This window comes from Lissotriton vulgaris, chromosome 10 (assembly GCF_964263255.1).
Source record: "Lissotriton vulgaris chromosome 10, aLisVul1.2, whole genome shotgun sequence".
Lineage (NCBI taxonomy): Eukaryota > Metazoa > Chordata > Amphibia > Caudata > Salamandridae > Lissotriton > Lissotriton vulgaris.
In genome coordinates this window covers 964,268,993-964,293,161 of record NC_141698.1, presented here as the reverse complement: position 1 = coordinate 964,293,161, position 24,169 = coordinate 964,268,993, and positions in this window count along the sequence as shown.

Below are 24,169 nucleotides of genomic sequence, written 5' to 3'. Positions count from 1 at the left end.
TTTAAAGTAAAACAACTAGCTCTGTGTGTACTCAGTAGTCAGTACATTACATTTCAATTGTGCATTATATAAAAACATGTATTACAATCAAATTCATTCATATTAGTTAAACAGTGAAGTCTTTGAAACTGAATAGTGGCTGATTTATTTTACACATTAATTGTGGGAGACTCCTCACCTGGTTGAAACTTAAAGTCTTGGTGGTGATAATGACGACTCCGAGTAACATCTTGCTCTTGTTTTTACTCGTAGAAGAGAAGCTTCTGTCTGTTATGAGAAAAATGGTGCGTGTTAAAAAGCAAGCATTCATCAGTTGTGCCAAAAAGTGTAGCTTCTTATCATGGCTAAGCATAACAAAAAACACCCTACCCTTTTGAAAGGGGAGAGTCACAAATATTTAAATTTGTTTAGTAACATATTTTTTCATTCCTAGACAAAATAGGAAGTGGTGTATGGCATCTAAAAATTTCGCATGTATTTTCTAGGCATAACACCATTGGCACAGCCAACCACCATTGCTGGGTCCAGCACGGAGGGGGTCACTCCAGGGGCGGATGCGGTACCAGCAGGAACTGCTGTAGAGGATGCCTCAGTGGTGGCGGGCAGTGGTAAGCTTAAGCTATTATATTACTTCCTTATTGAGATTGCAGAGTAGGCTCGCTGCAGGGGTGTATATGTTGTACAGTACAAGTAAATACACTTTACTGTTTAGAAGTAAGTTTTTGTCAACCAGGTAGAACTTAGAACTGAAGACAGTGACCCTTGACTTCTCATTAGCAATAGCATTAGCTGCAGGAGTTGATGAGTAACCAATGGCATACTCTACATTTGACTTCAACTCAGCGGTGAAAGTTTTATCGAGAAGCCAAGTCAGATCAGAGATGAACTTGATGGATGGGATGAACGAAAAGGGAAAGAAGGGTGTAAGGAAGGACAAGCAAGTTAAATTAATGACTGGCAAAGAATGATACCTGTTTTTGAATGCAGGCACAGTTGGCTGTGAATCTGATGCATGGCTGGTTGAAGGCTGAAGCAAGGATAGGTGGAATGAGAAATAAAAGAGGACAGCCTTTGTGGGTGAAACAGAAAATGTATGTGTGCGCAATTTATCCTTTGGTGCAAATTCAAATGCAAGTCAAGCACGGATGCATGGCTGGCGGCGTTAAAAAAATAAATAAAAAGGGTTTTTTTTGGTGAGAAAAAGTAAGGGTTGTCCATTAAGAAGAATGATTAACATTACTTTGAATGGATGTGATAGAGCAAGGATTCGCACGTTACGCGACTTGCTGGACTCATGAACCTCAAATAATCATTAATGTTATAATCAATTTGTTTTGTGTATTAATATTGCACTTTTACACTACACGCGGGTGTCCCAAAGACGCTTGCCTATGTGTTTTCTAATCCTAACAACCGTTGCCTATCGACTGATCGCTGCTTCGCAGGTTTCTAGTCCGCGCATGCGTCGGTTATAACCACGTGATGTGACGCACTCGCAGTTCTGGAGGGATTTTTTCGCACATGCGCTGTAGTACTAAAAATGGCCGCTTTGTTTTAACACGCAACTCGCTTGCCACCGCTGCTTTCGCACTGTTGTTTATTTCCGCTTAACTCCTAAAGCTATAGTTACTATACAGTAAGGGGTGTAATATAGCCGATCACGGTATACAGTGTATTCATTTTTTCTGTGTTTCTAAATTGTTTTCGCTTACTTTTCATGTAACACAGTTTGGGGGCCTGTGAGCTGTGCACCACTCCATCTTTGAAGCCCATGTTACCCTAACCACGTGATGAGGGAGAAAACGAATTGCGCAGGAGTGGAACTAAGCCAGCTGGCTACCGAAGCTCAGATGCTCCTGGAAAAGCGACCTCTGCTCCAGGAGAAGACTTCGACTGTACCTGAAGTTGATACAAATTTGATAGTTTACTGTGTGTCCTATTGTACTCTACCTTCCTTTGCCATGGGAACAAGAATGTAAGGGGTGGGTTCAAAATATTACATATTAATTATGAGAACACCCAATTCTAGGTGGTGACAATGACCTAACCACCTCTCTTGTCCAATCCGAAGTTGGGGATCCTTTCATTTGCAACATTTGTGGGTGGTCCACTGAACCGAAAACAGTATAACTAGTCTAGTTTTAGCGAGAGAAATTGTCCAACTTGTCTGAGTAGCTGACCTGTCACTGACCCTACGAACTCTATAGGTGATTGATACAGAGAGCTGTGGAGCACTCTGTCCGTAATTTCCACAAACTCAGTCTGGGGTGGAGAAACCTTAAGTGCTGGTGAAGCACTTTTTGGGAGATTCGAGAACCCAATCGGGGTTATTGGCAGATTCCTTGCAGAGAGGGCGTAGCGCAGGCATTGCATCTGAAGCTGCAGGTGTTGGTCGTACCCTTTAATGAGTCCGGTCCTGATCCAAATCCTGGGGTTGTCCTGACTGTCCATGAGCTGTACCTGCTCGCCTACTGGCATCCTAAGTCCTTGAGGGTCCATTCCCGCCTTTCCCAACTGACCCGTGGCCAGGGTTAGTCTCCGTCCTGTTCTAGGTAAATATAATTGTGTGGGTGTTCGTCTATTCTAAATCTCTTCTCTCCTATTTTCCAAATAAAGCAATCTTGCCGATGTTATTTCCTGTCTCCATATAAAAGTTGCCTTCATGAAAAGCATTTACTAGCATGTTCTATATTTTTCCCCTTACCTTTAGTCAAACCTTCTAAATCTGTTTTCCTATGCAGTATATTCCATTTTTCCCCTTCCTTTAAGTACCTGTTGATATAGAAACTCTTAGGAGTGACGTGGTTCCTTAGACCTATAGTATATTAGAAATCACCTTGATTAGTATGTTCCCTTTCTTTACCCGCCTCTAGTAACGTTAAGAAGTCTATAGTACCCAAGTGTATTCCTTATTTCCAAACTTTAGAATAATGAAAAAAATCTCAAATGTTACTCGCTTTGATTCATAGCTATACCTTGTTTCTGATCTTAATCATTGATAGTCTGATCTGTGAAAATCTCAGTCTCATGGCATATGGAAATTAATTTTGATAACTAGATAAAGATTTAAAAACTTCCTGTGTTTGTGGTTATTGAAAGTTATACATCATTATTCAAAAGTACAAGATATTTGTTTAGAATGATCTGTTTACCCCTGCTAGCTCCTGATCTGTCGTGATCGAAGGTACCTGTGATGAGGATTGGTAAGTCAGGTACACAAATAAATTAGAAAGGAAACTCGAATTGCTGAATAGCAGCGTGTAGGTTACCTGATTCATAAAATTAGTAAACACGTTATGGGCCCAAGTGTGCATGTTTTGGTAAAATAAAGAGTCGGGTGACCTGCGCACGCTATCAGTAATTTTCTGGTTAGCAGAGGAATGGTTAGGACTAGTTAAGATAGGCAGATACGATGGTTTGTGAATAAACCGTGAATCTATAACATGTGCTGCTAAAATTTTATTGGTGCTAAAAATATTTTTCTGCTAAAACCGATCGGAAATATTGCTTTGAAAATGTTATAAAATGTTTTGAAATTATATTTTATGAAATGCTGCTATATTAAGTGTATATTACAACTTGTTAGTGAATTGTTGTATGTTGTCTGGAATCCCCGGGGAAATAGAATAGCGGATAGTGAGTAGAATCCACTCCGCGGAGAGGTCCCTGGCTGGGAGGAAGATTAGTGCATGGTTAGGCAGGACTGGAAGCACTAATTAGGGTTTTCTGTATGAATTATTGAATAAATGATAGTAACGGGATCGCTAATGAAACTTCAGTTGTGATATAACCTAGTAAGGGTCACATGTGGAAGGAGTAGTAGGTTCATCTGAGCTTGAATGGTAGCAAAAGAGTTCGCTAGTGAAACTTTAGGCGTAGTATATATCCCAGAAAGAGGGGATGAGTCAAAAGAAGTAGCGGGTTCTCTAATGCTTGTGTGAAGGGTAGGCAGAAGGGTCTATCCGTAGTGTATGAAAAGTAGCCGAAAGAGGATTACTTGCAGTGAAACAAATCTTACTTTTAGGTACTCAAGTACAGTGGCGAATGTTATACGTTGTAAACTAAATAGAGCACTTGCACTTTAGGAAAATAATTCAAAGTTTCCGTTACCTTGTGAAGGAGGAAGTCCGTTGCGGAGCTGCGCTGACGTCACTCCGTGCCCCGCTGGTATTGGTTGAGGCGGCGGGTGTGTCACGGAGCTAGTATTGTAAAGGAGGGGTGAGTGCCGGAGCGTGAGACCGCGTCTCGCGAAAAGGCCGCGCACCCATTGGTCGAAAATATTTGCAACCTCCGTGTTGATTGGTTGTTGAAAAGTGAAAGACGTGCTAGGATTGGAAGCACATTTATAAACAAAATTACGCACTCTGAGCTTGAAGACAGCTTGACGAGGTGTATGTGATATCCCGAATTTTTACCTGATCCGAAAAGTCTAAGGTTTCATAAGGAGCAGAGGCTAAGAGGTAGACCTTACAACATGTACGGAAATAGGAGAAAGTTGTCATTTGCTGACAAAATCAAGAATTATTTCAAGAAAGACAAACCTATCAGAACTAGAGAGGGTGTGATTATTCCTCCACCTAATACTCCCGCATCATTTATGATGTTTGACAAAGGGTATCATACCTGTGTATGGTTGGAGAATTGGGTAAAGTATACCGAAGATGACTGAATCCTAGCATTTCCTCTCAATGGTACCTTTAATAGTAGAATTCTGTTTAACTTGAGGACCCGAATGAATGACCTACACCCCAGACCCAGATTAACGCAATATGAGGCTTTAGAGGAATGGGAGATTGAGGCTCTAGAGCGAGACAGACCCCGAATGGATAAAGGAGTAAGCAAATTGTATCCAAAATTGCAGCGCGAAGCCAAGGAGAAAAAGATGAAACAGTGGATACAGAATATGATGGTCGAGGTACTATTTCCAATATTTGGGATAACTGAGCCGGAGGGAAGAAAAAGCACAGAGAAAACCCGACACCTAATGACTATGGGTGAATCGGAAGATGAATATTTGGAGGATTTGTTTATGAAAAATCCACCGCCATATGATGAGGAATCCAGGTCCTTGAGCTCGAAAAATCCATTCTTTAGACCTCCTCGAAGGAGAAGTGCTAGTGATACAGCAGGTATAGGCAATAGGCAAACTGGTGGAGACGGATTTTGTAGACCTGACCCTACTGTCCCAAATTATAGACCGTTCGGTGAAGAGAGATCCTCTGTGACAGCCCCAACTGCCCAGAGCCTGTATCCTCCTTTAGTTCCACAAGTATTACATGATGCATCAGTTGACAGGGCTTTACATGAACGAGAAAAGGAAGCCTTGATAAAACAGCGAAATGAACTCATTCAGACCATAGCTCAGACCATAGCTCAGATAAATCCCAGTCCCGAAGCCCTGACAATTCCAGGTCTATTGGTCCCGTTGTTCCTCTTTATGGGGATAGACAGGCTAGTCCAAAAACACCAGTCATTACACCACCTGTAGCCCAGCCCAGAAGAGAGCCTCTCATAGTTGATGATCAGGCAAGCGAATGTGAATCTGTAATCTCCCTGATGGATCTGCCCATAAGGGAGCCATAAAGTAGTATATCACGGACGCGAACTCAGGCCAGGGCCAAGGAAGTCCTGATAGAAACAGCTTCATGGACCCAGAGGGCCACAGTAGTGACTCGGAGGAATTAGATCGTTGGACCCGAGAAATAGAAAAAGAAACTCCCCGGCCTAAACCTTTAGATATTTACAAACTAAGAATAGAAATGGAGGAACTAATAGCCGGAAATGTGGGATTAGACAGATTGAACACTCTTAGTGAGGAAGAGTTACTGTTTATATGCAAGAGCCTTAACCGAAACACCAGAGTGTTCCATGAGAAACTAATGGACACTGCAGCTAATATGGGAATAGATGTTAGCAAATCCAAAGTCTTACAAAAACCATACAGAACTGAATTTTCAGACAAGGACCTGGAGAACATGAATGTGTCATGGAAAAAGGTACAGATAAAAGAATTGTTGAATTTGCTGCAGAAATGGGGGGACTTAGAAAAATGGAAAACCAGGTGGGCAAAGAAAAAGGAAGATAGTAAGGCCAGGCCAAAGACTTCTGAATATGTCCTAAAGGAAGTTGACAAGGCAGAGCATTTGTATCCCATGAGAGAAGTACCAGGTGGGAAATATGTACATGTTCCGTGGTCCCGACAGGATATTGTGTCATTTACTAATGATTTCCCAAAATTACGAGAGAAGCCTGTACAGTGGTATAGGCAGGCCGAGAGATTCGTTAAGGTCCAAAAGTGTCTCCTGGAGGACCTGGATGGGTTCTTCGACATTGTTGTTCCTGTAGATTTGTGGACAGAATGCAAAATCGCAGTTGATTGGCCCAGTGAAGAGTATGAGAGATACTCCAGAACCGGAGCTCCCTCGCCGGAGGTGATGAGAAAATATGACAAAGTAATACAATACTAAAAGAGAAAGTGCCAGCAAAGGAAACTGATTGGACCCGTATAGATAGAACTACCCAAAATCGTGATGAAACTGTTCACTCCTACACTGAACGACTGCTACAGGTATTCAAAACCTACAGTGGAATCGATAACATTGAAATGAAGGATATGACTCATTTCATTTACCGATTCGTGTTGAGGTTGAGACCTGAAATCTCACAGTGGATTAGGGATAATAAAATCTGTTGGCAGGGAAAACCCATAGATGAGGTCCTGAAGTACGCAAAATATTGCGAGGATGAGATGGAGAACAAAAGAAAAGCCCTAAAGGAGAAGGTCATGTGGGCACAAGTAAAACTGGCCGAACAGCAAGAAAAACAGTTAAGTAAAGTGAATAATAATACCCCAAACACAAACTCTGGAGCAGGAGGAAAGCCCCGAGTAAAAATGAGTCGGGAGGAGGCCAAGAAGAAGTTCCCCTGTCACGGGTGTGGTCAGATAGGGCACTGGAGAGACGAATGTCCAATGTTACAGCATGGTAACACACAAAACAATGATTTAAATCCACAGGTGCAGAAAGAGGGGCCACGAAAGACCCAACAGCAGGTAAAACAGAATCAGTTGCCTCGTGCACCTAGGCCTAATTATAGGAACCAAACTCAGCAGAATGAGGGGGTCGAGGTATGGGAAGGAAGGGCGGATAGTAATGCAGCAACCTCGCAATTCCTGTTGAATGATACATTCCTCTGTGATGAACCTTACTGACGGGGCCTGAGAGGGGAGGACAAGGAGTGCGTACTTGGCGCCTCCTTACCGGTAGACCAGACAGGGCCATACATTGAAGGAAAGGTTGAAGGAAATGACGTCACCTTTCTGTTGGACACTGGTGCTACCCGTTCTACTGTAAGAACAGCAGACGTTTCAAACCTACCCCTCTCAGGAGAAGCCATCCAAGTAGTGGGTGTGTCAAATCAAATAATCAGTACTCCAGTAACTGAACCAATGGAGATTTCCATAGGCAATTTTAAAGAAATGCACAGATTTGTCGTCTGTGAATCCAGTCCTGTGAACTTATTAGGACGTGATTTGTTGTGCAAAATGAACTGTACCATCTTTTGCACACCAAAAGACGTTGAAATTCAGACCCCCGATGAAGATGGACTTTACAAATTAATGTTACTAAAGCCCGATTCAGAAATTAAGAAAATAACTATACAAGACTTACCTGAAGAGCTCCAACAGACAGTGATACCAGAGGTGTGGGATTTCACCGGAAAAGATGTAGGACTAATGGCAAATGTAGATCCGATTCAAATAGCCATAAAACCAAATGCAGTTTACCCAAATACCAAGCAGTATAAAATGAATGCAGAAGTGAAAGCTGGAGTTGCCATTGAAATAAAAAGATTGTTAGAAGCAAACATCATACAAGAAGTGATGAGCAGTCCTTGTAATTCGCCCATAATTGGAATCAAAAAGCCTAGTGGGAAGTACAGGGTAGTGCAGGACCTGCGTAAGGTAAACACAATTGTTGTTCCTTGTTGTCCGATTGTGCCAAACCCTGCAGTGATTTTGTAACAAATTCCATGGAATGCTGGATGGTTTACCGTCATTGACTTGTGTCACGCATTCTTTTCCATTCCATTGCATCCAGACAGCAAATTTATTTTCTCATTTGAATTTGACAGTCATGTCTACGTCTGGAATCGTGTTTCTCAGGGGTACACGGAGAGTTCTTCGATTTTCAATCAGATTTTAAAAAGATGCCTTGAAACCTTAGTCTTGCCTAGAGAATCGGTTTTGGTCTAGTACATAGACGACCTCTTGGTGGCGTCTAAAAGTTGGAACAACTGTGTTACTGATACCATTGCATTGTTGAATCACCTAGGTAAAGGAGGACATAAGGTATCACCATAAAAATTACAGTTCTGTAAAAATTCGGTGAAATATCTGGGGCACCAGATAGAGAAAGGCATCCGGAAAGTTACTTCAGAAAGAATTAGGATTATTCGAGACATGGAATTGCCACATACTCAGAAAGAAGTCAGAATGTTCCTGGGAGTACTAGGATACTGTAGAGAGTGGATTGTGGGATTTGCAGTCCGGACAAAACCATTATTAAAAATGACCAAGAAAGGAGCTAAGGGTCCAGTTGAATGGGATGATGAAAGCATGACATCCTGGATCAAATTACGAAACTGTCTGTGTTCATCTCCTGCATTAGGATTGCCTAACTATTCAAAAGACGTTGCCTTGTTTTGTGACACACGAGACAATTGTGCACTCTCAGTCCTGACTCAAATCCATGGTGTAACTAGACATCCGGTGGCATATTTTTCTGCCACCTTAGATCCAGTAGCTGCTGGATTGCCTGGATGTCTGAAAGCAGTAGCTGCCACCTGCACAAGTCTTGAACAAAGTGAATCCATTGTCATGGGACATCTGGTAACTGTATATGTCCCACACACTGCTGTGATCCTATTGACCAGAACCAAAACCCAGTACCTCACACTTAGTCGGCTGACTAAGTATGAAAGAATCCTGGTGGGTGCAGCAAATGTAACAATTGCCCGATGTAATATACTGAATCCAGCTACCTTGTTACCTAATACACAGGGTGCAGAAGTTGAGGGAGAGATCGAGCATAATTGCATTGATCTGACGGAATTAAACACCAAGCCCCGCCCAGACATAAAAGAAACAGCTTTGCCAATAGAAGACCTTAAATATTTTGTAGATGGGTCATGTTTAAGACATGAGGATTGATGTCTAAGTGCTGCCTATGCTGTGGTTACCCTAGAAAAAACAATAGAAGCATCCTGCCTATCTGGAGTAAAATCTGCACAAATAGCCGAATTGGTTGCATTGACAAGAGCTTGTAAAATTGCGAAAAATAAGAGAGTAACCATATACACAGGTAGCCAGTATGGTTACGGGGTTGTGCATGACTTCGGCCAATTATGGCTGCAAAGAGAATTCATGACTTCCTCAGGTACCCCTATCAGAAATGGAAAAGTGGTACAGAACCTACTGGAAGCAATTCAGTTACCAAAAGAATTGGCAGTGGTCAAATGTGCTGCTCTCAAATCTGGCAATGACGATGTGACAGCTGGCAACAGATATGCTGACCAAATAGCCCAATAGTGTGCGAGACATAAAATGTCATTGAATATCAAATTGGGGGGAGTCGGAAACAGCTGCTAACTTATGGTGTTTGAGGATGTATCAACTTGGGAGGAACTGAAAGGGTTGCAACAGGCTGCAGAACCAGAAGAGAAGGCAAGATGGGAGAAAGATGATTGTCAACTCCGGAGTAGACATGGTGTTGTTGTCCATGTTGATGGTTTGCCTGTGTTACCAGACAGCATGATTGCTCCTATGGCCCGATTAATACATGGAGACTCACACATAGGGAGAGATGCGATGGTCCGTGTTTTCAAACAAATGTGGTACAATTCGAAGTTCAGAAACATTGCAGAGGCACTTTGCCAGAGGTGCTTAACTTGTCAGCAGTTTAATCCTGGGAAGAAAACAGTAGTGTTACCAAGTACAATTGGAAAGGCAGAGGGACCTTTTATCAGACTACAGGTTGACTTTATTCAGTTACCCATGTGCAAAGGATATAGGTACGTATTGGTCATAGTCTGCCTATTTTCAAGATGGGTGGAAGCCTACCCAGCAAAGAAAAATGATGCTATTACTGTAGCCAAGTTGTTACTAAGGGAACTGATACCTAGGTTCGATTTCCCAGTCACAGTTGAATCAGACAGAGGTGGGCATTTTGCCAATGACATATTGACACAGCTCTATGAAGCGTTCAAAATTACTCAAAAACTGCAGAGTGCATATCATCCAGAGGCTTCTGGAGTAGTCGAACAGGTGAATGGCACTATAAAGTCGAGACTGGGAAAAATGTGTAACTCAACTGGATTGAATTGGATAGACGCTTTACCCCTTGTCCTGATGGGACTGAGAAGCATCCCAGATCGAAAGACAGGCCTGAGCCCCCATGAGATACTAATGGGAAGAGTGATGCGGCAGGCATGGGTACCAGGACACCAACTGCTAAGTATTTCTGATGATTTGGTACTAGAATACTGCAACCAGCTGGGTGACCAAGTGCATTCTATCTCTCACCAGATTGGAGAAGACGCCGTCGCCAGGCCAACAACTCCAGTCCATAATCTGAGGCCAGGTGATTGGGTCGCTCTTAAGAAACACACCCGGTCAAGTTGCCTAGCACCGAAGTGGGGAAAACCGAGACAAGTAATCCTTGTCACCACAACTGCGGTGAAGTGTGCAGGCGTGCCCAAGTGGATCCATGCCAGTCATACCAAGAGGGTGACAGAAGAAGAAGCAGCTGAGGCTGAAGGTTGTGCAGCTGAAGGGACTCCAGACGCTGGTCCTGAAATAGCTGATGACGAACAACCGAGCACCAGTCAAGACGAGTGGTTTCCTGCAGATGATCTGACCTTTGATCCAATAAGAACCAGGAGATACACCTACTTAGATAGAGAGTGGGATAGTGAGGATGAGACAGGACTAGGAGGAGAAAATCAGATAATCGAAATCCATGACAACTCTGAAGAGGAAGGTCAGATAGGGACAGGATAGGTTATTGACACACCTCCAACAACTCCAGAAACTGAGAAGGGACAGTTAGAAATAAAAGCTGAAGTCCATGCGGAAGAAAATCAAGAGTTCGAAGTGCATGGGCACGATCAGATAGAAATAGACGAATGTGTTCATGAAACAGAATTTGAAACAAGCAAAAGTCAAGCTAAGCATACACCTGAACCAGGCCAGCTTAGAAACCAGGTGGAAGAAAGTGAAGAAAGACCTGGGACTAGCCAGACAGAAAGGGAAGAAGAAAGGGTTGAAATACATGTGCCACAACTGAATGAAAACAAGAGAGCACGTGGAGAAAGCCAGATCACAGTGCCAGTTAAAAGACTCAAAAAGAAGAAGAGTGAAAATAGATTCATAAAAAGACTGAAATTAAGATTGAAAACTGTAGAGGAAAAGCTAGAAGACCGTAAGAGGGCTGCCAGTGAAAAGTAGAGAACTGGAACCCAACCCAAAAGAAGAAGTAGCAGGCTAAAGAGACAGAACGACAATTACAAGGGTCCCGAGTGGACTTACCTAGTGTTAGAAGAATTTGAAGATCTCGAGATAAGCAACGAAAGTGACAAAGAATCCATTGCTGATCAGGGTTCCGAAGAAGAAGACCCAACCTGAAAGTGAAACTGCGTAAGCCTCTTGTGTAAAGTTACAAAGAGGGGTTGGAAAGCTTCTTTTTGAGCCAAAATGTCTGATTCAAATGTGAATGGAAGACCTAGAGGAAACTGTTGTAAAACATGCAGCAAAGTATGTTTGTGTAGTGTAGCAATAGTACTGATATTATGGATAGGACTAACAATTACCATTCCGTTTATGATAAGTAAAGACACTAACCTGTACCCTACTAAACAAGTGACCCAAGACACAGAAGTTATACAAACTGAAGAAACACCACGAAGTGTAGAAAGACACGAGAGAACTCTTAGCCTTAGACAGACAAAAATGGACTTAGATGCATCAGATGAGGGAAGACTACATTATCTTTTTTTATTTAATTTATTTTTTTAGTCCTCATATCCACCATGGTATAAGAAAGCCATTTTAGAAAAAGCATTAGTGCAGTTGACACAGTCTTATAACTGGGAGGGATCATATTTCGAGGGGGAAGGCCATAGATCCCACAACTGCCTTAGCTTAATATCCATTATTGGCTACCAATGGGGAGGCCTACTGCTGGGCCTTGGCCGGGCTATAACCGGGCAACATTTCGATATGGCACCATAGTAGTGTAATCGTAGGACCCGAGGGAAAAAAACAACCCCGGATCTTTATTGTGCCCAAACAAGCAGATGCCAAAAGGCCCTTTTGTTTTGGTTTCCTGGTCTGGATAGATCCATACGTGCAGTTTGCAGAGTTGATGTCTACCAATCCCCATGGGAAGGAGCGAGGGGGTCCATCTCCTACAAATCTCTCTTCTTGCCAAAAGGACCGTGTAAAAGACCAGGTTTTTGAATGTATTTTGAGTAGTCCTCAGGACTCCAGAGATCACTAATGGTAAGTCTATGGTAATTGGGATACCTAGTGATGCCGTAAGAGTCTTACCAATGGCTTCCCAATACGATGCAAGGCGGGGACACTCAAAAAACATATGAGTATCTGAAGCTGCAATCTGCCCACACCTTGCACATGCCAGTGAATTTCCTGAGGCAAATTTGGATAATCTTTGAGGAGAGTAATATGCCCTGTGAAGGGTAAAAAGGTGGTTTCTGCGTAGCCATGAAGGTTTCACCATACTTTTCAAAAGCTCAAATGAGGTTGTCCAAAGTTCTTGCACGTCTTGACTTGATATTAAATCGCCCCAGAGTTTAGATGGTAGTTCAAATTCCCCATCAGATTCATCTAATAAGAGTTTATACCACTGTGAAATCTCACGTTTGGTTGGAGGGGTAATTACCAAATTAGTTATTAGTTGACTATGTCCACCAAGAGGAAACCTATTTCTTTTAATTGGTAGATCGTTATATGCCTGAGTCCAGCTTCTGATTTGTATGTATTTGAACCTTGAGAATGTTGGGCCTATTTTATTCTGCAAATACTCCCATGAGAGCAAGTCCCCCTCAAAGAAGAGGTCTCCCAATTCCTTAAGGCCTGCCACTTTCAAGGGAGTAGCTAGAGTATCTTCCAACCAAACTGGACTATCAGGTAACCCCCAAAGCGGTGTTTTATTACAGTAATTCCCCTGTTTAATTGATTTTAATATCTCAGACCAGGTTTTCGCGAAAACAAACAACACCTTCAATTTGATTTTTTTGAAAAATTTCGGGTTGCCAAATTTAAATAAGAATCCCGACTGGCTAAGGCCTTCCCCTTTCAGCATGGCTGAAAATATTAATCCTATTCCATAGTCAGTAGTTTTTTTTAGAAGCATACGCATGTGTGACAACTGAAAAGCCCACAAATATAATTTTAAGTCTGGTGCGGATAATCCTCCTTTCTCCCATCGCCGTCTGAGCTTCTTCCAAGCTATTCTTGGTAATTATTTGTTCCAGATAAAAGAAGTGATATCTGACTGTATCCTAGTTATATATGTCTGATCAAAGTAAAGGGGAATAGTGTTAAAAAGAAACGAAAATTTAGGCAGAATGGACATTTTTACGAGATTAACCCTGCCTATCAAGGATAGTTGAAGGTGGGACCATGCATGCATCAATTTCCTACACTCTTTAATGATTGCTTTAATATTTACTGTGGCGAGGTTATTAATATCTTTTGTGATGTTTAGGCCCAGATATCGTAATGACTCACCCTCTTGTATTTCTAAAGACCTCGGGTTATCATTCCAGACCAACATCTCTGTTTTTAATGTATTTATTTGGTAGCCTGATATTTTCCCGAACATCTTAGCAGTATCAAATATGACCGGGAGTGCGGTTGTAACATCTGTTGTAAGTATGAGCAGGTCATCAGCGTATAATGCCACCTTCTTCTCCCACCCTCTATGACAAAAAGGAACGATGGCATCCTCTCTCCTCAGTTGTTGTGGGAGAGGCTCGATATAAAAGTCGAACAGAAGGGGGAGAGCGGGCAGCCCTGCCGAGTTCCCTTAGTTATCTTGAAGGGGTCTGACAACTCCCCATTAATCAATAAACTTGCCGATGGACTGGCATACAATAGGCTGACTACCCGACAGAATCTCTTCCCCACTCCAAATTTAGCCAGGGCCCCCGACAGGTACACCCAATTAATCCTGTCAAAGGCCTTGGTCGCGTCCAGAGTGAGAGCAGTCAAGGGCAAATTCTGTGACACCGCTATATCTATTGCCCCTATTAAGTCATATGTCAATTCATAAAGTTGCCGGCCTTTTACAAATCTTTTCTGATCTGCGTGGAGTACTGCCGGGGCTACCAAGGCCAACCTAGAGGTAAGAATTGTGGTAAAAATCTTATAGTCCACATTTAAAATTGATATGGGCCTATATGATTCACAAGCGTCCTTAGGTTTTCCAGGTTTCGGTATGAGTGTAATTGATGCGCTGTCCCTAGATGGCGGGGGAGACTGGCCTTCAAGAAGGATATGATTGAACATCTTAACAAGGAATGGGGCTACCTCATCTTCTAAAATTCTGTATATTTCTGCAGGTAGCCCATCAGGCCCCGCTGCTTTCCCCTTCTTGCTTTTTGTTATAGATTCCCTAACTTCTCCTTCGGTAATAATATCCTCCAATGCTAGAGATTGGGCATATGTAAGACTGGGAAGATCCATATGCCTTAGCCAGACGTCGACCTCCTCAGAACAAGATGCAATATCCTCTTTATAGATAGACTCAAAAAAAGCCTTAAAGGCCCTTCTAATTTCAATATCCGATGTAACGGGGACGTCGTCCACCTTGATATTAACTATATTGTTCCGAACCTGATCAGATTTAGTCTTCCACGCCAGCATTTTACCTGCGGCTTCGCTGTACTCGAAATGGGCTAATTTATTTGCTTCCCATCTCTGCTGCAATCTGAGATTCAATACTGAGCCTAGGTTGGCCTTCAAAGTCGCCATTTCTTTTCTGTAATCATTTATGATGGACTCATCTGCTCCAGAATTGCTGTCAATAAGATATTGGAGATTCAATATCTTTTCCTCTATGGACGAAATTTGTTCCTTGTATTGCTTCCTTTTAAATGAGGTTTTCGCTGTTATGAGTCCCCTTAAAAAAGCCTTGAACGAGTCCCAAACTATCCTTGTAGATGCTGAGTCATTATTTATCAAGAAAAAGTTGTGTGCTTCTCTATTGAGGTATAACATATCATCAGGTGAAACAAGAAATGAACGATCAAAGGACCATCTAGAAGGCAATCTCTCCATTACATAACTTAATTCCATTAATACTGCTGAGTGATCTGAGAGATGCAGAGGTAAGTATCTAATAAATCTTACTTGGTCAGCCAACCTTCGGCTGATCAAGATAAAGTCAATTCTTGACTGGTGTTTATATTTATAATTCCTAAAAGATACTCCTTGCTGGTCCCCAGACTTCTCCCTCCATATGTCAAGATACCCATATGTTTTCATTACAGATTGTAAGAGTAGCCTAGATTTGGAGAAAGCTAAAGATCGACTGTTGGGGGATTTATCCAAAGCTGGGTTTAGGACAATATTGAAGTCTCCGGGGAAGACTACATTATCACAGAATCAAAAACAGAACACACTTAAATGTATTCGCAAACCTTCTAGTAAAATATGTGGAAGCTATGGAAATAGAGGACTGTTATGTGTGCATGAAGCTACTCAGTTCTGTAGCTGAAGGTGTGACCTATCACCATTTACCCCTAATCTATGGAATTTCTTGTAGTATTTTAGCAAGCTTATTTTATAGAGGAACTTTACAGTATTACTATTCTAACACTGACGTAATATTTTCTGAACTTCCTATTCGAGGAAACCTGAACATTGTACACACCAAGAGTGATGTGACTCGTTATATGGGAGAATACTTTCTAACAATAGGTGAAATAGATTTAGGTGAAGCACACAGAGATAATTTAACCTGTTCATTACATGAAGAAGAGAAAATGTTCTTAAACATGGCAGAGAAAAGAAGGGAGAGTTTCCAGAGAAATGCAAATGATAAAAGACAGAAAACCCCCAAAATGGTCAGAAAACATGGAAAGCACCTCAAATGGTGAAGCTAATGCTGCACTGTTGCTGGACTTCGAAAGAAAAGGAAAACTCTGTCTTCGTAGAGAAAAGACTAGTTATTATAATATTTTATTCATCGGTTCCAGTGAATGCGAAGACAATTACAAGGTAATTGGAGGTAGGGGTTTCAAAAATGGGTCAGAACCTATGTTTCCCTGAATTTAATATATATGTGGGAACAAGGCTTATTTCAAATTGCCAGATCACTGGTATGGAAGCTGCTATTTTGGCATTGTCTTCCCGAAAATATACCATGTGAATGACGCCGCTGGAAGCAATGAAAATACTAATGGTTTAGTACGTAGTAGAAGAGAAAGTGTAGGAGAAATTATAGGTGATATATTTAGTGCACTGATACCTGGAGTGGGAGTGGTTCTGAATATTCAGCATATTTGCAAATTGTCTACAGCAGTGGATCGGTTATCTACTGACACTGCTGTTGGTTTCCTATTGGTCAATACTGAAATGGTTGCGATCAGATCAATGGTTTTACAAAATCGGCTTGCCCTTGACACCTTATTGGCGAAAGAGGGCGGAGTCTGCAGGATGTTGAAAGCGCAACATTGTTGCACTTACATTCCTGATAAGAGTATTGAAATTAAGAAATATGTGAGAAACATTACTTATTTGGAAAAGGAACTCAAACCACTGGAGGTTGATAGTGCCTGGAAGAGACTAACTGATGGTCTCTCCTCTGTAGGAATAAGTTTAATTGTGCTGATCATAATAATTTGCTGCAAATGTCAAAAATGCAGAAAGAAGTATGCTGGGAATAAAAGAGGAGTGAAAAGGAATGTTGATGAGCTTGAATTAGAAGAGCTGAAAAATCAGATTTATAAAAAGGCCAAGAATTTCCATCCTAATAAGGATGCAGAAAAAAGGATAAACAACAAATTTGTTGAAATTGAGATGGATGAGATGTGAAAGAAAAGTTGGGATCTGGTTCCATTAATAATGATGATAGTAAATATCATCAAAGAGGGGATTGATAGAGCAAGGATTTGCACGTTACGCGACTTGCTGGACTCATGAACCTCAAATAATCATTAATGTTATAAGCAATTTGTTTTGTGTTTTAATATTGCACTTTTAAACTACACGCGGGTGTCCCAAAGACGCTTGCCTATGTGTTTTCTAATCCTAACAACGCTTGCCTACTGACTGATCGCTGCTTCGCAGGTTTCTAGTCTGCGCATGCGTCGGTTATAACCACGTGATGTGACGCACCTGCAGTTCTGGAGGGATATTTTCGCACATGCGCTGTAGTACTAAAAATGGCCGCTTTGTTTTAACATGCAACTCGCTTGCCACCGCTGCTTTTGCACTGTTGTTTATTTCCGCTTAACTCCTAAAGCTATAGTTACTATACAGTAAGGGGTGTAATATAGCCAATCACGGTATACAGTGTATTCATTTTTTCTGTGTTTCTGAATTGTTTTCACTTACTTTTCATGTAACACACTTTGGGGACCTGTGAGCTGTGCGCCACTCCATCTTTGAAGCCCATGTCACCCTAACCACGTGATGAGGGAGAAAACGAATTGCGCAGAAGTGGAACTAAGCCAGCTGGCTACCGAAGCTCAGATGCTCCTGGGAAAGCGACCTCTGCTCCAGGAGAAGACTTCAACTGTACCTGAAGTTGATACAAATTTGATAGTTTACTGTGTGTCCTATTATACTCTACCTTCCTATGCCATGGGAACTGGAATGTAAGGGGTGGGTTCAAAATATTGCATATTAATTATGAGAACACCAAATTCTAGGTGGTGACAATGACCTAACCACCTCTCTTGTCCAATCCGAAGTTGGGGATCCTTTCATTTGCAACATTTGTGGGTGGTCCACTGACCCGAAAACAGTATAACTTGTCTAGTTTTAGCTAGAGAAATTGTCTGACTTGTCTGAGTAGCTGACCTGTCACCGACCCTACAAACTCTATAGGTGATTGATACAGAGAGCTGCGGAGCACTCTGTCCATAATTTCCGCAAACTCAGTCTGGGGTGGAGAAACCTTAAATGCTGGCGAAGTACTTTTTTTGGGAGATTCGAGAACCCAATCTGGGTTATTGGCAGATTCCTTTCAGAGAGGGCGTAGCGCAGGCGTTGCATCCGAAGCTGCAGGTGTTGGTCGTACCCTTTGATGAGTCCGGTCCTGATCCAAATCCTGGTGTTATCCTGTCCTGACTGTCCATGAGCTGTACCTGCTCGCCTACTGGCATCCTAAGTCCTTGAGGGTCCTTTCCCGCCTTTCCCAACTGACCCGTGGCCAGGGTTAGTCTCCGTCCTGTTCAAGGTAAATATAATTGTGTGGGTGTTCGTCTATTCTAAATCTCTTCTCTCCTATTTACCAAATAAAGCAATCTTGCCGATGATATTTCCTGTCTTCATATAAAAGTTGCCTTCATGAAAAGAATTTACTAGCATGTTCAATATTTTTCCCCTTACCTTTAGTCAAACCTTCTAAATCTGTTTTCCTATGCAGTATGTTCCATTTTTCCCCTTCCTTTAAGTATCTGTTGATATAGAAACTCTCAGGAGTGATGTGATTCCTTAGACCTATAGTATTTTAGAAATCACCTTGATTAGTATGTTCCCTTTCTTTACCCGCCTCTAGTAACATTAAGAAGTCTATAGTACCCAAGTGTATTCCTTATTTCCAAACTTTAGAATCCTGAAAAAAATCTCAAATGTTACTCGCTTTGATTCATAGCTATAACTTGTTTCTGATCTTAATCATTGATAGTCTGATCTGTGAAAATCTCAGTCTCATGGCATATGGAAATTAATTTTGATAACTAGATAAAGATTTCAAAACTTCCTGTGTTTGTGGTTATTGAAAGTTTACATCATTATTCAAAAGTACAAGATATTTGTTTAGAATTATCTGTTTACCCCTGCTAGCTCCTGATCTGTCATGATCGTAGGTACCTGTGATGAGGATTGGTAAGTCAGGTACACAAATAAATTAGAAAGGAAACTCGAATTGTTGAATAGCAGGGTGTAGGTTACCTGATTCATAAAATTAGTAAATACGTTATGGGCCCAAGTGTGCAAGTTTTGGTAAAATAAAGAGTCGGGCGACCTGCGCGCGCTATCAGATGGATGCCTGTATGGTATCTTCCTCATAGATAGAATAGGTGTATGTAGAGTAGACAGACTAGACGGTCACTGGATGAAGACTAAGAGTGTTACTTTGACGAGAATGTAACACGCACATCCGTACCAGAGTAGCAAAGCCGAGGAAAGTAGAAGTTGTAATTTTTCTGAATACTCCCTTGACTAACAGTAGTTTGCAAGCACAGCATATATTGTGTATCTATATTGTATAGTTCACATTATCAAGTCAAGTCACAAGTGCCTTCCTCCAGCGATTACAGGGACCACTCACTACCTCTGTTAATAATTTTTTTCAACTCTGTCATTCATGTGTGGCCTATCGGTGTTCACTCAATCAATAAAAACAAAGCACGTAAAGTCATCCCTTATATAAGCAAATATCCTGTAAAGGGATAGATGATCATATTATCTTCTTCATTTTCCATTTGTAGTAGTCAGGGGCAGGGCAGGGTGAAAGTTAAATTAATTGAGCAGTAGCCCTTGTAACAGAGTATGGCCAGTGTCACCCGAAATAGAAAAGTAAGAGCTTCACCACCTGCATGTATTGGACTGGTAAGAGTAATGCAAGTCTGCGTCATCATGTCTTGCGTCTGTTTTTCTTGGGTGCAAGCTGACTGCGCTGGCATTATGCCGACTTCCACAAGTTTACTTACTAATTTCGCAAAACAAGAGAGAAGAAGACTGGTGTACTGTCTGAGTCTAATTGAGTCCATATAGTGCTAGTAGAATTCCTGAAACTCCCACTAATGTTAGAGCAGAGACCGACGAAATTGGAGGTTCGATAGATACATGCTACACAAATGTTATGTACTGTGCTCGCAAGTTGCTAGTGCTACTGTAACACAACTTTCTGTTGAATTATTTTGTGTTAATCGTAAAGAGTATTGGACTTGGTTACAGTATTTTTCTTTTTCTTCATCTAGATACTTCTTCTTATAAACTATCTCAGAAGGAGTTGGCTATCTGGGCCAGGCGCCGGAAGCTGGAGACAATTGTCACTGAATATCGGCGGCTGGTGGCCCAGGAGGAGGAGGAATCACAGTCGACATCGACAATGGCTGCACCCTCCTCCGCTGCCCCTGGGTCATACGGTCAGCGCAATCCTCCAGCGGTACAGTGCCGTGGTCTGGCAGCCACCCGCCACCGCCGAGCAGCGACAACAACACCAGCTGCCCCCCACAGTGCCTGCGCCACTCCTTGCTCCACTCCTTGTTGCACCTGTGGTTGTCGTTGCGGCTGTGGTTCAACACTCGTCAGATGAGTTACACCCTTGGTTGATTGGATGCTACTTTGCGATGAGTCAACGTCAACATCACTGGTCGATGGTGATTGAGCAATTAAAGTTGCTGCCTATGCGGCACTCATGGCCTTGGGCCTAACTTGGCGTGGTGGCACTGAGACCAATAAAGCTGAGGTGCTGCTCCCAGCTTGGTGCCCGGCGACACCTCTGCTGCAGGCCTAGATTTTATTTTCCACAAAAAAGTGTCTGTGGGCACACCAGTCTCCTTGGTAAGTGGGGCCACTTGCTTCTTCTGCTCCTTCTTACTGGCAGTGGCACTGGCAACTTTCTTGGAAGAGGAGCTATGGCCACCTTTCTTTGGGCCCATCTTCGAATATCAGAAAAGCAGGCCACAGTTGCAGGAGTTGCTGAGTTGTCTGTGGCCACACGTGATGTCACGTGACGTTGTGCTGCACACACCGCAACAGGACATCTTCTGGGCACTGATGATGAACGATTAGGAGGATTTGTGGTTCTCTTTGTGCACCTAAAAGCAAAGGAAGCCAGAGGAACATCAGTTAAATAAATGTTGCATATGTCGTGCTTCAATTAATATTTGCAACTAGGCATTTATTATTATTACAACACACCCAAAAACATGGCGGCCGCAGGCTAAGCGGTGCGCGCGTCCTCGCAAAAGAACCCCGCTACACATACTTGCTTCCTGATAAGCGTGGCTCAAATCCACCCGAGTGACTTACTACACTCACCTATAGTTACTCAGTAAGAAGTCAGCCGGACAGTGGAGAAGAATAAACAAGGTAATTTTATTAGGCCACAAACTCCCATATGAGAGGGCCCTGTCCGACCTCACCCCTAAGAGGGCGCCGAGAGGACTAACTCATATCATCACAGCACTACATTATAACATGGTACAGTGGAATAAAAAACACGCCCCTTCTGGAAAATTACTGAACCCCAGAGAGAGGAACAATGGCATCATACAAGAGGCATCTGCACCTGCAAGGGATACATTAGCTATCTCTACCCAAGGCCGCGGAGCCGGGCCTCAGCGTCTCTCGTGCATGAGAACACTACTAATAAGGAACTTGTTAGTTTCGGCCACAGTCAGCTGAGAAACGAAAACTGCTGCATTAGTGATTTTCTTATTCCTACGGGAGGGGTGGATGAGCGAGTGCGACTCGCAAACACAGAGGAATACACAAAATGGAGGCACACAAGCTAAGCTAAGGAAACCAAATATCACCACACATATAAATGAATAATCACATAAGCAATAAAAAATAACGTAAGAGCATAAGTGTATACTTCATCAGTTAGACACATGATGCTAGCTTGCATATGTAAATGTCGATGGGCGGGGCAACGAAAATGAAACCTATCAGACCCTCCTTTTAGCATCATTTGGCTAACTGGAGCGTAGCCTTTATTAGCTAAAAAGGTAGCGCCTTTACATTCCATTCTAGGGGCGGGGCATACTTTACTCAAAAATATCCTCGTCTATTAGCATCAACCAACGAACATCAGGAAGTTCAATAGCAGCGGAGGCAGGAAATCCACCTTTTTGAAGGGCCGCAAATTACTGGCACACATTGAGCAACAGGGGGGAAGGCAGTAAACACAAAGGCAGCATGTCAGGAGTACACCCACTACTCCAACTAGTCCCATTAGTATCTTCCAACCCCATGAGGAGAAAACACCCCATAGCCACCCTTGTAGTGACCATGTCCCATTATCCTGATGAAGTTCAGTCGCTAGTCTATGGAGTTTCTTACTGCTAAGTTGACTGTCGGAGCTGAGTCAGGAATATACACGCAACAAGACGTCCCGATGACGCGACAGGCTCCGCCCCTATCAGCAAGGATGACGTCTAACACCATCCTATTTTGGATCGTGAATAATCTCATAGCCTGCATCTCAACAGATATATTAGTGGTAATGTCCTCTTCAGTAATCACCACTTTCTCCATCACCCTTGACAACCTACGGATGGCCCTACTGTTAAATATCGGACCCCAGAATGGCAAGAAGCCCTTAGAGAAATCAGTCCATTGTTGTAAAGAGTGGTCTGTCAGATCTGCGTCGTCAACCTGAAGTGCCCTCCTTTTACGCTGTTCTGGTGAGCTGGTAAATCTACGGTGAGTCTTATGATAGTCAGAAGGAGCCTCATACACAGGTGGGATCATATAGGCTAGATAACAGACTCCACCCCAACCGTCAGGCAACCACATATACCCGTTGTCCCCACACACAAAGTAAATGTTGGGAGGCGTAACTAGAGAAGGACTAAGGGGCAGGCGTATTAATGCCGTCACGTTACATGAACTGTTCCCCACCTTTATAGGACCCCTTCCTGCAATACAAAAGAAATGTGATGGTCCTACTACTGCTAAGGGCACCAAAGACTTATCGCTACCATTTCCCTTTGGTGACTGTCTATAAGACAGGGAGGAATTTAGCTGTAAGAAACTCTCTCTAACTTTGTCAGTGTCATTGGGAGTCAAGAATCGTCCTTTTTCTTTTCACATGTCTCTAAAAATGTTTGGTCAAAACGTCCATCAGTATACAACCGTCCAAGGGAAGAAGGGGGCATAGGACGTACTCGCATTGTCATAGTAGATCCTCTGTCTTGTAGTCGGGGAGTTAGAAAATCTGGCTGTTGGAAATATTTGACCATACCAATCAAAGTGTACCACCCCACACAACTATTTACTGCTGTCAAAGGAAGTGCTAGAAATCTATCCTTCTTATAAGCAGCAGAGGGTAACAATCCACAAACCCAGCAATCTGTTACATTGTACACGGCATGAGCATGATGTAAAGTCTTAATAAAAACATTATCTTTGTAACCTTTACGTAAGCTTCGTTCACCATAGTCAACAGTGATCATGTTATGCTCAGGAATGGCAGAAGGTGTGGGGGCAAACACATGTACAGGATAAGCCTTGTCCAGGAAGAACAGTATTCCGAGAGTCACAAGGAAAGCAATAAGCACTATTATGATGACCACTATTTTCCCTTTTCGTGATAAGGCCAACCATGGAGAAGCAGGCTCGGGTATACGAGGAGCCGCAAAAGGCTGTTCCTCGTCGGGGACGGGACGACCAAAGGGGTACATTTCTTTTATCAAAAATCAGAACCAAAAAAATAGGGAAATGGAAAAAAAAACTAAACTAAGAAAAATAGTCCCAGGCACTCCGAAACCGGCCAGAGGTGTTCTTCAACCCTTAAAAAGGATCTTCGTCCCTGTGTCCGTTAAAGCCTCACAGGTAGACTTCTATTGTTCATTCCCTAATCCCTTATTGGAGTTGCACAGCTGCCACAACTCAGGAGCACTAACCTGGGCCCAGGCACCACTCTAATGTCTCGTAAAACAGAATCTTCGGCCAAACACCAGGGCTCTTACAAGTCCATCCCTATCACTAGTCTTCTTCTGTGAGATAATGTCCACTCTGCCACCTGTTCCAATGCTCTATCTAAGCCCTTATTTCAGTGTTTAGTCCCTTATACCTTTTCTCTTTCTGGGCCGCAAATTATAGCGAGTGCTCCCTCGCACTTCAGGATCTGTGAACAAAATGGGGGTATCTGTGGCAAGTGTTGCGTCCGTCGATGCCTGA